The following is a 17,349-nucleotide window of genomic DNA, read 5'->3' as shown; positions in this document are numbered from 1 at the left end:
CGGGCCTCTCACTATCGCGGCCTCTCTTGTTGCGGAGCACAGGCTCCAGACACGCAGGCTCAGTAGTTGTGGCCCAGTTGCTCGGCGGCAGGTGGGATCTTCCCAGACCAGGGCTCGAACCCATGTCCCCTGCATTGGCAGGCAGATTCTCAACCACTGCACCACCAGGGAAGCCCCACAGTGCAATTTTTTATGTGTTGTTTCTTTGCTGCCAGTTTGAATGTGTCTTGTTGATCTCGCATTCAAATACTGATGGAGTCTTTACGTGTCATTTTGCTGCCCAGCGTATCAGTCCAAATCAATTCCTTTTCATTCACATTTACTTGAATGCCATTTTAAAATGGGTATCAGAGTTTGTCAGTACAGTGACCTGATAGGCCACATTTCATATCAGTTAACCTGGATACAAAAAACAAGTGAAAAATTAGTTTTTTCATTAGGTTTATTTTGTATTAAAATAATAGGATGGAGTACAGAAATAATTAAAGGAAAGCAGTAAGGTCAATAGGAAAAAAATTCCTCTACCATACTAAATTTCTCTGTCTTGCAGTCTTTGCTCTCTCAGATTCAAAAATCTCCTAAGTAAAAAAAAAGTTTATTAATAACATGAATACCTCTAATGTACTTCCTTCTTTTCCACAGGGCAGAATATCTGTAACCACTTAAAACTTGTAAGCCATAGTCATAGAAATTAATTAAATTTCATCTCCATTAAAATGACATTTGAGATTCACCTTTGCACAGCTTGGACTTTCCTGCAGTGCAGACACTATCTTATTCCTCCTCTTCATATGCTTTTCATTTTTCCCTATTGAATGGTAATTCCACAATCCAGATGCCAAACTGCAAAAACTTTCTTCCAGTGGCAGCATATGTTTCCTTGGCAAGCCTATGTAGCATCTGTACAAAAAGCTTACAGTTTCCTCTGGGTATGTAATACTTCTGGCTGCTAAGAGGCTATTTGTGCAGTCTTTTCCTCAAAGACACCATTTCTCTTGACAAACCTTTGGTTCTAAGCAAATTTTGCACATTTTCAGTCCATTTGAGAACCAATGATATACATAAGTTTGCTTTACAGCCAGGCAGCTCTCCAAGTATTCTCACTCTATGACCAGGGGGTGGATCTGGCACTGATACAAATTGGTTTAAATATAATAAGAGTCTATTTAGCTACTTTAATAAGCAACATTTTGCTACTAATAAAGTATGAAGATTGTCGACATTGTGGTAGACATCCGCAATGATGATCAAGGTCAAGGAAAATAGCATTTGAAAGGAAAGCTGCATAAGCAAGCAACCTGTGAAAGCTTGCCGTGTTCTGCACTCGTGCTGGTGAAATGGCACGTGTGATGTGTAGTTACTCATAGGTAGCTTTTCCCTAACTGGAAGTTCTGTCTCCGCACAGCTGTTTGGGCCAAGCCCCTGAGGTGGCATACAGAACCAGTACCTCCAGCATTATTTATCTGTGGGGAACAGTTTCATCAGTCACCATTTTATCTAAGCACTAAAAGCAATTACTGAGCCAGATTTAGAGATTATTTCATACTGAAGAATTTAAGAGTTAACTTATGCCAGACTGAGAACAAAATCTTTTAAGGCTTCTCATAGTCTTTATATCATATTACCCTAAGTTTTAGGATATCTTCTCAAAAGAAAGTAACTAAAATCTGTAAAAAGGAAATATCTTCCAACAAGACTCATTATTCCTGTGGAAAAGGTAAGGCATAACAAAATGCATCAAAAATATCAATAACCATCTTTTAATGGTTGTACTATGTGTACTTGTACATATAGTACTATGTATGTACATACCTGGAGACCAGTATTTTTAATATTCCATGTCTTGGTTGCATGGTGTTTTAATAATATCTCTTAAAATAGGCCCTTAGCAGTACAGAAGTGATGCATACTTTCACTATATGTAATTTCCTCATGGATGGTTACATGATCTGAGATTTCTGAATAAATAATATTTTAATGAAACTGGGAAAAGAGCAGAAGGAAATCCATTCATAGATGAAGCTAGATTAAAGTAAGCCAGTCTCATGTGCATTGAGTACATTTTAAAGATAACAGTATTTCCCACATAATATTTTAAAAGTTACTCAAAATAAATGGAGAAATCCTTGGCCAGAGAAGCAGTAAATGATTAAGCAAAATTAAACAGGTCTCTTTACTGGAAGACATCCTCTAGCCTTCAGTATACTGGTGTACATCATGAATCTCTATAGGAAGATATGTTATATACACACACTTGACTATGAACTCTTCATTCTGTGCTAAGTTCTACTGGAATGCTGCTGTGCAAAATTTTGGGAAATTCTTATGTATAGAAAAGGTCTGCATCAGCGTTTCTTAAATAAATATATAAATATTACTTTGGGAGCTGTCAATAAATACTCCAAAACCATGAAGATCTGCAATGAAGTGCATTTACTTAATGCAAACAATATTGGAGAGCCCTAATCAAGATTTAGCATATTAAAAACATTCAGAAACCTTAGACTAAAAAAATATGTCCAATGATTTGATGTCCCTATAGTGAGTGGACTGGACTAATATGAAAATTTTACAGCTTCCTGATCCACAGACAGATAAATACCAAATAACATGGACTAAAGATGTTGTTCAACACATAAAATAACTAAGAAAAGAGAGAGAAATCCTGACATGCAGATATGAACATCCAGCCCTTGAAGGAAATGCAAAGGAAAAATAGCTCACTGTGTTATGAAAACTGGATACGCATAGGAGTGGATATTTTGGTTAATTGTTTTGTTTTTTATTATTAGTTTATTCCAGTTTTTAAACTTCTCTTGAGTAAAATTAAATTTCTCGAGTAAAATTATAATTTTCTTTTAAATATTGTCCATTTCCATTCAACTTCACAAGTTCACTGGTATGAATGATTCAAATCCTCGATTTTGATTTTTTTAATCTCTATGGGGATGAATAAATTAAGACGAGAAGAAATTCATTAAATAACTTAGAATGAAGACGGCAAAAACTGTCTTGGTTCCATAGGTTACCTTAGAAAACCAATGGAAAAATGTCTTCAAATTGTAGCAACCATCTGAAACGACATTTCAGAAGGCTAGGTTTGGATAAGAAGTGGTGGTGATGATATCATATCTCATTATACAGCTTAGGGGTCAAGGGCAGAGAAACTGGAACTGTAGTGTAGTTTGGGAATTTGTTAGGACTAAGGAGAGGAAATTACTCCAGAGTTCTAGGCCTTGTGACTGGGCTTCCTGAAGCTGAAGAATAGTACTATGGCTATAATGTAGACTTGCCTGAGTACCCCGTGGTGATCAAAGCATAACAGATATCCAGCCTGACAGGCAGGGAGGTTGGCAGGGGGAACAGGAATTCCTCAGACAAAGATTTGGCCACCAGCTGCAGTATTATGTTAAAGAGCACGTGAACTGGAATTAACATTTTGATTTCAAACCTCAGCCCCCAGTACACACCATCTGGGTGACCTTAACCAAGTGTGATTTACTTTCGAAATTTTAGTTTCCTCCTTAAAACAGAGACATTACTTCTTACCTAGTAAGGTTGTTAAGATTAAATGAGATGATCTTTGTGAAGTCCTTGTTAAGGACATAGGAAATGTTAAGTGAGTATTAATACTATTTTACTAGCAATATCAATAGCCTGAAATCCACCTAATGCCAGCTTTCAGCAGCTGAGGGCAAGATAGAAAAGGAAAGGGAAATGGATTCTATTATTATACATTCGACATTTCTATACATTTATGGAAAAAAAATGGGTTTCTATAAATGAAATAGACCAGCAATAAACCTGGGAAGATACAGGTATGAGAAAAAGAAAGGACACAAGGCAAATGACTTTTGCCTAGTGCCTGAGTGACCCAAGATCTGCCAGCATTGAGGGTGACGGAAAGCTGTGTCAAAAAAAAAAAAAAAAAGTTCAAACGTTGGTTCAAAGGCATCAAATAGACATCATGAAAAGCACTGCATCCTCAGCTTCGACTGATTATTTTACCTACAAAAGAAAACTGCGAGGGGCTTCCCTGGTGGTGCAGTGGTTGAGAGTCCGCCTGCCGATGCAGGGGACAGGGGTTCGTGCCCCAATCCTGGAAGATCCCACATGCCGCGGAGCGGCTGGGCCCGTGAGCCATGGCCGCTGAGCCTGCGCGTCCGGAGCCTGTGCTCCGCAACGGGAGAGGCCACAACAGTGAGAGGCCCGCGTACCACAAAAAAAAAAAAAAAAAGAAAAAAGAAAACTGCGATCAGTCCACGAAAATACGTGGTCTTAGACATTTTTACTAGTACCTAAGTGGCATGAAGGCCCAATTTCATAAATGAATAATTGATAATGGGTAGCTAATAATAGCTAGTAAGTTTGGTTCAGTGGGTCAACAACAGTTTGGAGAATCCAGCTCGACAGGCACATCTCTCTTTCTGATTAATCCCCACGCTTAGGGCAGGCACTGTGCCCTTCAGCTTTTCTTAGTCTGCTCAGATTACGCATGAGAGATAACAGCACAGATTCTTTGGTTACCAACCTAATATTCACTGCCTTTATCCTCTTTCTTGATAACAATAATGATGATAATAATGATAATGATAAACTGCTTTTCAGTTATCCCTTCTCATCCTGTCCACATACTTCAGTGTGGCCGGTCCCACTGTCAGTCCCAGGATATAAAGTCTGAATATTCTATCAGATCCAGTCATTCCACAAAAATTACACTGACTTACTGTTTACTATCTAAATTATAAATTCTAACATAGTTGGTAAGCTTACGATTTTACTCCAACCTTCAAGATTTTAAAAATGTTGATCAAACCTACCATCGGAACACTTCTTTAACTTTAGGTTTTTTCCCACCATGCTGAACATTACATCCCCATGACTTGCTTATTTTATAATCTGTTTGTACTTTTGACTCTCTTCACCCATTTTGCCCAACCCCTACTCTCTGCTTCTGGCAACCACCCACCTTTCCTCTGTATCTAGGATCTTGGGTTTTGGTTTTAGTTTGTTTTAGGATTCATACGGAAGTGAGATCATACGGTACTTGTCTTTCTTTATCTGACTTTATCATTCTCCTAGCATAATGCCCTCGAGGTCCATCCATGTTGTCACAAATGGCAAGATATTCTTTTTTTTGTGGTTGAGTAATACATACACATTTTATTTATATACCTTTTCTTTATCCATTCATCCATCAGTGGAAAAGGTTGTTTCCATATTTGGCTACTATAAACAATTCTTCAATAAACATAGGGGTGTATATATCTTTTCCAGTTAAGTGTTTTCATTTTCTTCAGATAAATATCCATAAGTGGGATTCCTGGATCATAAGGTAGTTCTATTTTTAATTTTTTGAAGAACTTCCGTACTGTTTTCCATAGTGGCTGCAACAACTTATGGTCCCACCAACAGTGCACAAAATTTCCCTTTTCGCCACATCCTCAATAACCTTCTTCTCTCTTGTCTTTCTGTTGGTAGCCATTCTAACAGATGTGCGGTGATCTCTCTCGTGGTTTACTTGCATTTCCCTGACAATGAGTGATGCTGAACATCTTTTCATGTACCTGTTGTCCACCTGCATTTCTTTTTTGAAAAAAAGTCTCTTCAGATCTTTCTTCACATTTGTTAATTGTATTGTTTTTTTGTTATTGAGTAATATGAGTTTTTTATGTGTTTCTGATATTAACACCTTATCAGATATATGATTGGAAACTATTTTCTCCTGTTCAGTAGATGGCCTTTCCATTCTGTTGATGGTTTCCTGTGCAGAAGCATCTTAGTTTGATGTAGTCCCACTGTTTATTTTATCTTTTGTTGCCTTATTTTAGGTTATTTTAATTCTACATTCTTTTTGATACTTTCCTTTCCTTTGTCTGATTTTATTTTCTAGATCTGTTATAGTATTTTTGAGAAACACTGACCTACATTGCAGAGTACTGATGTGTATGCACTACAGTTTAAAATTTTTTTTAATTATGGTGAAATACATGTAATGTAAATTTCCCACCTTAACCGTTTGTAACTGTACGGTTCAGACATGTTAAGAACATTCTCACTGCTGCGCAACCTATCTCTAGACCCCTTTCCATCCTGCAAAACGAAACTCTACGTCCATTAACCAACAACTCGCCCTGCTCATTCTTCCCTCCCTCCCTCTAGTTCCTGGAAGTCACCATTCAAGGGCCAGAGGAATAGATCCATTCCTGAGATGCCTGGTACTTACTGGTCTTTAAGAGCTCAAAATCTGTTTGGCTGATATCAGTTGGCAATAGATTTCAGAATCACAGATTATTGTTATGAGTAATAACTTATGGTTTAATATCCATAATGTCAAAAATGTGTTTTCCGGCATTTCTGGCCCCAACTCTACTTGAATGAGAATTATAAGGGGTGTTCGTAAAACACGTAGATTCTGAGCTGCACCCCAAATTAACTATACCAGAATTGTCTACACAGTGTTTTCTCTCCAGTGAGTCCCGAGAATCTACATGTTTAAGTACCTGAGCTCCTAAAGCAAACTAAAATGTAATCATTTTAATTGTGAAATTATTCCACATGTATTCTGTGTATTTCAACAATCCATATTCTATTCGATCTCACTCTTTTAAATACATTCAAACAGAAAAAAAAATTCCTAAACCTGTATTTCTTTTTTTTTCTTTTTTTTTTTTTTTTGCGGTACTCGGGCCTCTCACTGTTGCGGCCTCTCCCGTTGCGGAGCATAGGCTCCGGACGCGCAGGCCCAGGGGCCATGGCTCACGGGCCCAGCCGCTCCGCGGCACGTGGGATCCTCCCGGACCGGGGCACGAACCCGTATCCCCTGCATCAGCAGGCGGACTCCCAACCACTGCACCACCAGGGAAGCCCCTAAACCTGTATTTCTACAGGAGAACATCAGTGTGGCCTAGAGCAGCCTGGCTGTGGAATTACATTCTAAAACGGCTGAGCTCACATTTTCTCACTTCACTTTCAAACTATTATTTTAGCCTTAAAAATACTGACTTACTTGCAGGAATTCAGAAAAGTCTCTGTAATCCTGAGGGCTTTCAAATTATACCATTTCGTAGAATACTTAAAATTAGTAATTGTATATAAATATATGTATATATTTTGATTGCGCTGCATACTTGTATGTTTATGAATATGTGTCTATATGTAAGCATGTTATTAAATTACAACTTTTGCCATATAATTACTGTGGGTACCTAGTAATTCTTGGGAATACTAAATAACAAAAAACTATGTAGAGATAATTTTATTTAATTAAAAATATCGATGTTTAGTATTAAATATTTGAAAGGGTTTTTAAGTGAAGCTACGCCTGTAATTCCTGGTTTGGATAAGGGAGAACAGACATTTCTCCCTTAAATGTGGCGTGAGAAGTCACGCCACATGTTCTATAAAGTTGTATTAACTCTATGGTATTTATTTAAGTTGGCTTACGGCATTATTCTTACATGGTCTAATTCAAATATTATTTTGTCCAGGACCTACAAGAAAGTGGAAAACCCAATGCTTGGCTGATAACAAGAAACAGAGGCAAAGAATGATAATGAGTGTTTTGAAACACCCATATTCTAATTTCCGGTTGAGCCTCTTCAGTTACAGTGATTTCCAAACATTCTATTCTACCTGAATCAGGAAAAAGTACAGTGAAATGTAAATAATGTATACTGTATTTAGAAAAACAGCGTAAATACTTTATAGACTACTCAGTAAATAATGTATATACTTAGAAAAACAGTGTAAATATTTCATGGACTGCTGGGCCACTGTTAAGACTCAGATTAAACCTCTGGGTTTAAAGAACTCGGTGTTTATCAAAACCCAATTTCTTCTACCCAACAGAATTCTGTAAGGTTTGGATAAATTGCCATATATAAGCTATGTATTCATGATCCAGTCCTACTGCAGTCACTGTATTAACTGTACATTATTTTTTTAGCTACTGCTCACCAAAATCATATGAACTTCAAAGTTTGAGCTATATTTCATTGTAACAAAATGTACAGACTTCTTGTCAAGCCCTTGCCAAGCTTGCCAATCACATTATAAATTCATATTATATTCTAGATCCATTAGGATTACAAACCTGAGTCACATATTTCTAATAATAATGTTTACTGTTCTCAATTTTTGATTCCATTATAGATTTAGTTTTATTCCTTTCTCCTCTTAAAATTGCACCACACTTTCTGTATGTATGTTGCCTACTAATGCTTTAAGAAGTCTTTTTTTTTTTCAGTTCCTTTTAAATCAGAGCTAAAAATGTGCTTCACATGTCTGTCCTTTTAGTACTTTAGCACCATAGCATTTCCTCGCAGTCCCACATTTAATATTCAATATTTATTGTTAAATTCCTCATAAAATGCCAGTAAGTGCTCATATGTTCTAATTAATAGGCATAGTGTGAGGGCCATAACCAACTTCACAACGGAGAACAATGAGCTCACAGATCACAGCTGCAATCCACCAGAGGCTGGATGTGAACACTCCCTCCTCCACTGCTGAGTGCTTCAAGCAGGAGCAGCTGGCGAGCGAACAGAACCCGTGATGCACTAACAGTTTGCTGGATCCACGAACTGCAGATGTCAAATGCATATCACATAGTATTCTCTACCAACTGGTTAACGTTGTCTGTCCCCAAAGATACCGAATATAAAAATGGAGATTTCCTAGTAAATTAAACTGGTGTTTAGAGGGATAAAAGAAAAATTCATCGGGATGCTTTAAGTCCAAAGAGTAGCTTTAAGGTATTTGGGGGTGAGAGTGGAAAGAAGTTTAAAGAAGATAGTATGTGATGTATTTTACGATCATACTAACGACGGTGACACAAATTCTATCATAATATGGGCCAGTTATTTGGGATATATAAATAGCATGTTCCACATCTATAGACATGTATGTTCTTGAACCAAGACAGAAACCAGGGAAAAATGTCAGCGGAGCATCACAAAGGCTAACCAGGTATGCCAAGCTTAATCCACCATCATTACCTGCGAAACAACTCAAGGCGTGTGCTCCCACCAGTATAATCTCTACATTTATGGATTTTACCGATTTACTGGCAATAAAGCCTTTTACGATTACACTATGAGACATCGATTTAGAAACATTTGAGTATGTTCTAAGGAATCCCTGGATATAAGGTATGAGGAAAAGAAAGTAAAAGAAGGTGACAGAGTGATCAAAAATAAAGACAATCCTATAAGAAATTTTAAAAAATAAATTTTTAGGAAGACAAAAGTACAAAGAAAGGTTATAGAAGACATTCATTTTAAATGTATGAAGTTAACTTAAATTTTAAGAACTCTCTTGCTCACTGAACAGAAGTACAGTACTTTAAAATTTTCATTTCTTATATTCAAACTGTCATACATTCTGAGAGGTGCTGTAAAATACTAGAGTCTGATCCAGGGCTTCCTTACATACCAGAGCTCAAGCTGTTAATTCAAAATAATCAGTGCCAGATTACAGGCACATCTGTACCTAGAAGTCAGAACCACTGGTAATCTGCATCTTGTTGGCCCAAGCCTAGCACACGCTATTTTGCTCATTTTTTTGAAATAAGGTATTTTGTTCTAATATTATTTAAAAAGTAATCATTGCTTTGGAATTTGCAGGATGTTTATACATGTATGATCTCATCTGACTCTCAAAATAACCCTAAGAAAGAGATCGGGGGCCTCCCTGGTGGCGCAAGTGGTTGAGAGTCCGCCTGCCGATGCAGGGGATACGGGTTCGTGCCCCGGTCTGGGAGGATCCCATATGCCGCGGAGCGGCTGGGCCCGTGAGCCATGGCCGCTGAGCCTGCGCGTCCGGAGCCTGCGCGTCCGGAGCCTGTGCTCCGCGACGGGGGAGGCCACAACAGTGAGAGGCCCGCATACCGCAAAAAAAAAAAAAAAAAAAAAAAAAAAAAAAAAAAAAAAAGAAAGAGATCGGTATTAGCTCCATTTTACAGTTGAAGTAATTGAGATCCAGATGGAATAAATAACTTGCTTAAGGTTTACAGGTTATCTAGGAAAAGGCAGTAATGATACCCAAGCCTTAAGCTGCCTATTCCTGAAACTGAAAGAATCTTAAATTATAAAAGAAGAAAGAGGAGAAGAAGAAAAGGAGGAAGAGGAGGAGGAGGGATGGAAGGGAGGAAGGAAGGAAGGAAGGAAGGAGGGAAAGAAGGAAGTAAAGAAGGGAGAGAGAAAAAAACACACATCCTTGGGGTAGAAAGGAAAATCTGAGTCTGTTGCCTTAGGACTCTGTACCATAAGCACCAGGGCTTAACATTTATTAAACTCTCAGGTCTTAAAATAAAATAGGAACTAAAGAAAATACTTCACAACCTTTTAAACATATATTTAAGGTCTAGGAATTAATTTCCAAACTACCTTCCACCTACTACTGAATACAGTAGAAAAAACAAACAGTATTTACATAGGGTTTGTTATTAATGACCTGACTTGTTCCTGAACTTGGAATAACAATAATTTCACATTTTCAGCAGTTTTCCCCTGTATCTCCAAGCACACAGATATTTAATTTCACTCAACTCCTTCTATACATCCACCTAAATTTCTCTTCTTACTGCAAACCAGGCAGAGAATAAACAGGATTTTGCCAAATTTCGTGAAGCAATACACGTTTAACATAAAATCAGTGCTTGTATCAAAACAAGTTTTCTTTAAATTCTGACAATGAGGGTAAGTGGAAGGAAATATTTTCCGCTCATGATTTTTGCATATCAGCAGAAGTTGACAATGACCACAAAAAGGATCAACATCCTTTTGATCCAAAAATGTATCAGCTAGTACTCACTGGCTCATCTAGGTGCTTGCTCTATTTGGCAAGGTTAACCACATTTGAACCAAATATATTGTGCACAACCCTGAAAAGATGTATGTATATGAAGATCCAGTATATTGTTCATAACTACCCAATTGTATCGTAATTGTTCACTAGGTTTTAACGGCACAGATTAGGAACTGTCTCCGGCTGAACTATTAGAATTTGTTAATTACTATAATTCCATAAATTTTTAGGGCTGCTAATACTGTTTCTAAGTGTTAAGTAAAATTTTTCAAAGGTTTCTCTGGAAAGAATATTTTGTGGAATAAGGAGATGTAAACAACATACAGCTGATTCACTTCATCGTACAACAGAAACTGACAGAACACTGTAAAACAACTAGACTCCAGTAGGAAAAAGAAAAAAAAAAGATGTAAACAGAATCTTTGCCTGACACTTACTAAGCAAGCCATTTCACATAACTGAACGTTAGTCCTCCACCCATAAAAATAGGTTTATTAAGCCTAAATTGATATGCTTACCATGTTGTCATTAATATGAGATAATATGTGCAGAGATATTTTCTAAATCATACAGTATTCAATACTGATTGTTAATCTGTAGTACGCAGTATCTGCACCTGTCTACCTATTGATGTATCAGCTATTTGTCTACCAATTTATTTATTTTATGGAAGCAGGATTTACACAGGTCCCATGACATGAAGATATTTTAGGTATTTTGCCTCCCAGATCTCTCCTCTATTTTTTCTCATAATAGCTGGTTTTCCTTTTTGCTTTCGGAGTGGCTACTGCTTACTAATTCTACACAGCTTTCAATTTCTGTTAATGCTTATGTTTACCCTGCTCCACTGTTTTTCTTTTCTTTTAAACATCCGGCTGCTTTTTACAGACATTTTGCATTCCATGTGAAAAGGCTCGAAGGACAAAACCGAGTCAGAACAGTATCTAGGGGAAAACCTCTGAGGAGCAGAGGCACTGTGCACAGATAGAGTCCATCACAACACACTGTGCTTCGGGACTTCTGACTCCTTGGTGATGATCCCTGCCGGTGGTCTCTTACTGCTAAGTGCTCTGGAGCTGCTCCATTAGCTCCAAAGGGGATTTGGGGTGAAGGGAGGAAGAAATCCTTAAATTCTGCACGGCTGAGGATTTACCGCATTGACTTAATGGGAATGTGTGTGTGTGTCTGTGTGTAAGTGTGACACACACATGTACATACACAAACATAATAATGGCCATCAGCAGATAACTCGCTATAGTACCCCCAAAATTGATTGTTTCTGTCCTCTCAATATTGGTTTATTTAGCTGATGTTTTACCAGTAGCTATGAGTGCCTATTTGTTTAATCTAGCTAACAATTAGATTCATGTCTGTATGATTTGCAGCATGAATTTAGTCTGTTGAGTATCTAATGAAGATTCTTTAAATCGTTACTAAAAGAAAACACAAGTGGAATCCACTCTGCTGAGTAATTCTGAGTATGAAATATTACTAACCAATTGGTGAATATCCTGTTTCTGGATGTGGGACAACATCGCAATGCAGTGCCCGTTTTTATACGGGAACTAAAAGAAATTAAGTAATCTGCCTAAAATTGCAGAGTTACTAAAGATGGCGCTCATATCCAGTCCTCCCTCCTGCGGCGCTGCGCTCTACGACAGCGATCCCCGCCAAGAAGGACGGGCAGTGAGGAGGGAGGTCAAGTTCATCTGCTGAGCAGCCCCAAAGGAAGCTCAGGACAGGGCACTGGGGATTCGAGTTATTAAACGAGTGTCTTCCAGGCTACCCAGAGAATGAGGAAAGGTAGTTCTGTTAAGAACGGAACATAAAGCAAAAGCACTGAAGTGAGAGTTCGAAAACAAGTAGTTCTGACCACGCCATTATATGAGACTCGCTCTTACGTAATTATAAAACTCTCGGGGTAAGAATCAGTGAGTATCTCCTGAACCCTCACAATTTGTCTAACATCTTATACGACGCTATATGGTCACCGGCAAAGCCCATTAACAACTGCGGAGAAATAAAAGCATGGAATCTGGGCGATAAGGTAACGTCTAACCTTTTGCGTCTGTGCTTCGTCTACCGCCACTTGCTCACGGGGCGCCGCAGGCAGAGCCCTTGCACCCGGCCCCTCAGCCCAGGGCTCCTGGCGCGAAGCAGCTACGCAGCCGCCTCGGCAGGGCGGGCCGTACGCACAAACGCTGCGCCCGGCACCGAGCTCTGCAGCCTGAGCGGCACAGCTGCGCCGGCCCTGCGGGAACACCGCCCCCTCGCGGCCGCCGGGATCCCGAGGAGGAGCCCTGCCCTCCGGAGCTGAGCCTGCATGTCTCCGTTCGCTGATCAAAGAACTAAGCTTTCCTTTGCTTCCGAAGCAAACTCCGTCTCCTTCTATTGGCTCAGAGGACACCGGGCAGAAGGACCCTTACCGGGCACTGACTAGGGAGGGTCAGTAACAATGTGACACGGAAGTTAGATCATGTATTATTCCCACTTACAGATAAAGAAAATGAATACAGCAAGGTTTAATAACATGTCCAGGATTGCATAACGAGCATATTGCTAAACAAAGAGTTTAAATTAAGCAGTATGAATTCAGAACCTGATTGCTTAGACCACTACGCTAGCTAGGTAGGCAATTTCAAGTTTTATCATCACTATTACAACACATACCATTAATTTACTTAATATTAAAGATTCCAGCGTAGGTAACAAACCAGCAGTCTTTCCACAATGAACATTTGAAAAATGCTTTCAAATATGGTTATAAAAAATATTTTAATGATTGGGAAAATCTTGCTATGAATTACTGTGGGCGTATCTCGTTGATAAATCACAAAAAGGAAAGGCAAACAACAAAAACAGAAATGGATGTTTTCTTGCACCACTTACCAAGCTAGGCTTTTTTAAGAATGTCAGTTACGTTGTATGTGCATGTGTGTGTATGTTTTAAGGCCTTCTGTGTTCCTGGGAGAAATAGGGATTTCATGTAAGTCCAGAGAAGACATTCAGAGCTATCGTGCTCAGCGGCATGAAGTAAGCGCACATTTTCATATATGTGATTACAGGTCGCCCCGAAGCAGCACACACTTGGTTTATCATACAACAGAGCGGTCGGACCGTCAAGGGCATCACTTAACACGCCCCTTTCACGTAATGAAATTTACAGCGAAAAAGGCAAGGATTCAAAACGAGAAGACTGGGTGTCGTGGCCAAGGGGGTAAAGGCTCAGTTCAAACTACATGTTAACTCCTGCCCAGAAGGCTACTGAAGGAGTAACAAGGCAGAGGCATTGCCTCTGGCCTCCCCATTTGTAGCTCTCAGCCTAGATGCTCACTACGCATCACGGACATTATTCAGCGAGGCAGGCTGCAGTCCCAGAGCTGGCAGCTTCATCTCTAACTGAACTTTGACAATTACAGGCTGGGAAGCCAGGCATACTAGGTGAGAAACACTGAAATGGTTTCTTTGTGCCAAACATTTCTGTATCTTCTTCACCATTGTTTCTCTGGACATTACTACTATTACGCTAATTTTTTTCAAGTCTCAAAATATCTCATTGCCATGATTGTCTTTTCAATAAATCTGTTAAAGTCTCATTTCAATAGTGAATCCTGGGCTTCCCTGGTGGCGCAGCGGTTGAGAATTCGCCTGCCAATGCAGGGGACACGGGTTCGAGCCCTGTTCCGGGAAGATCCCACATACCGCGGAACAACTGGGCCCGTGAGCCACAATTACTGAGCCTGCGCGTCTGGAGGCTCCTCAGCGGGAGAGGGTGCGACAGTGAGAGGCCCGCGCACTGCGATGAAGTGTGGCCCCCGCTTGCCACAACTAGAGAAAGCCCTCACACAGAAACGAAGACCCAACACAGCCAAAAATAAACAAATTAATTAATAAAAAAAAAAGTGACTCTCATAGGCTGTCTTTAAAAAAAAAATAGTGAATGCTTTGGGGGCAAAAACAAAACACAAAAAACAAACAAAAACAAATAGAAAGTGAAGGCTTCTTGGTCATGTTCTATGTCCTACAAATCTAAACAAAGTATAGCTGAAATCCTCCTTTAAACATAATTTTGAAAAGAGAGCTTCATTGAGACTCTAATATCTGAACCAATATCATTTGGAAAAGAACAATGGACAAAACAGTAATGCTCAGAACCAGATTTACGTCTTGGTCAAAATATGTTAGGCAAATTTTAATGTGGCAAAGTCACTAGATAAAAAAAATTTCATAGTGAGATTCTCTAAAAATTAAAATTGCCGGGCCTCCCTGGTGGCGCAACTGGTTGAGAGTCCGCCTGCCGATGCAGGGGATACGGGTTCGTGCCCCGGTCTGGGAGGATCCCATATGCCGCGGAGCGGCTGGGCCCGTGAGCCATGGCCGCTGGGCCTGCGCGTCCGGAGCCTGTGCTCCGCAACGGGGGAAGCCACAACAGTGAGAGGCCCGCATACCGCAAAAAAAAAAAAAAAAAAAAAAAAAAAAAAAAAAAAAAAAAAATTAAAATTGCCCAAATTTGATTATTCTGTGAATTGACAGAATAATCAAATTTGAGAAAAAGAAGACTCCTAACATGCTTACTCTAAAAGACTACTCAGAAGCCCAGAAAAAAAAAAAGGACCAAATATTTTGTCCTCAGTTTCTCACATGGCAGTTTGATGGAGAAATCAAAGTTGGAGTCCAGTTCTCATGGTTTTTACAAGTGTTTTGATTCCCATACGCCTCACTTCCTTTCCATCCTTTGCAGTAAGCCAATCTCTGATTGCATGAAAGACATTATAACATTGTAGCTAAAGCATTACTGTGTGAATCTAAGTTCCAGTTTTACTCTGGTTTTATTAGTAATCAGAAATGGCACATCTCTCTCTGTTTTGAATATTTAGGTTTTAGTATTTTTCTTTTACATTGTTTTATTATTTATGGATGTATAAAAATGCTCTGTAAATACATGAAATGTGCTGCATTTCTAAGATAATATGATTATATGAAATATTTACATCCTTTTACAGCCCAGGGTTAGAACAGTGAGAGTTTCCTCTGATTGTCAACCTCTTTTTTCTCTAGGTTGCTGTGTAACCAAAAAGAGAACTAATGGAATTTAGAGGTCATCATTCTGTAGATTCCACACCTGGCCTTAAGGCTCAGCCTTAACTTTCTGGTTCATTTCTTACTCAAGAAATCTCTTTTGCCTTGTTAAATAGTGGGGAAATAACTGTATGGGAATATTAGTTGCAGAACAAAAGAAGTCCTTATAAAATCAAACCTTGATTCACTTGCAAGTAATATCATGGACTCTTCATATACTTTAACAGCTTACTGTGTGCATAACAGAATATTAGATTTCATTTAATGTGGGCAGGGATTGGCAAGTTGATGCCACAGCACGATTTCCCTCTGGAGGACATTGCGCCAGGCTCAAGGCTGTGCCACACAGAAATAGTTTTACAAAATGTAGAAGACAATGACACCGTGGTCAAATGGTGCACATCAGAATAGATAAGTTAACTTCTCAGAGTTCCCTCCAGTGCTAAAGCCCCAAAATTCTTTCTATAGTCTACAAAATATGCAAAATACAGAAATGAAAGAATTTATGTCCTAAGGGTATCTCAGTGTTTAGAACCACAAATCATAGATAGCAAAAGACTTTAGGGAATGGGTAAAATATAGAGAGAAAAGATGAAAGAATGGGCAAGAAGAAAGAAATAAAAATAAAGAACAAAGAAGTAGAAGTAAAGAAAACCATAGCAAGTTTAATCAAAAGGGAAAATGCTAAATATTTAAATGACAAAAGTGGTATAGCCTAAAACAAGAAAATAAACAAACACTTTAACATGCTTGTCTCAATATCCAAAAATTATAGAGGAGGTATGGAGATATGATATATTCTTACAAACTATCACCATCTTTCAAAATTGCCATTTCCTTTGTAAATTATTTTAAAAATAATGATATTTAACCATCATTAAAAAAATCTCTATAATCTACTATTTATCTGACAGGTTCAAGTACAAAATATATATTTATCCCAAACCAAATATATAGTCATTTTAGAGCTTGAAGGGCCAGTAGAGGTCATATAACTCAATCCTTTAATTTTTCAAGTAAACAAACAGGGACACACATAACATGAAGAGTTTACCCCAAAACTCAAACATTAGCAGTGAAAGAAATATGACAAGAATAAAGGACTTCCAACCCCTGGCTAAACCTGCTATTTCTCTGTGAGTTCAGTTTCAATGCGTTTGTTTTCCTGGTAAGCAACTTCCTCAATGCACATAATTGTTTCACAGAATATTAAGTACCTGACTTAGAGACTCAGAGTAAGAGAGACTAAAAACCAAAGTATTCTAAAAGTAACACCCCAAAAAAGATTTTTTAAAAAAAGGTCTTTTATGTATTTATCATAGAAGGAAATGGGGAAAAATTGCAAGACTATGTGAAGATTTCTGCTTTCTTAGATTCTGTCAAATTTCATTTTGCTTTCTTTCTTGTCTGGAAAATATGCAGTATAAAACCATCACTTGAAAGTGTTTAAATTGTGGCAGT

Source organism: Mesoplodon densirostris, chromosome 20 (assembly GCF_025265405.1).
Source record: "Mesoplodon densirostris isolate mMesDen1 chromosome 20, mMesDen1 primary haplotype, whole genome shotgun sequence".
Taxonomy (NCBI): domain Eukaryota; kingdom Metazoa; phylum Chordata; class Mammalia; order Artiodactyla; family Ziphiidae; genus Mesoplodon; species Mesoplodon densirostris.
This window is presented reverse-complemented; position numbering follows the sequence as displayed.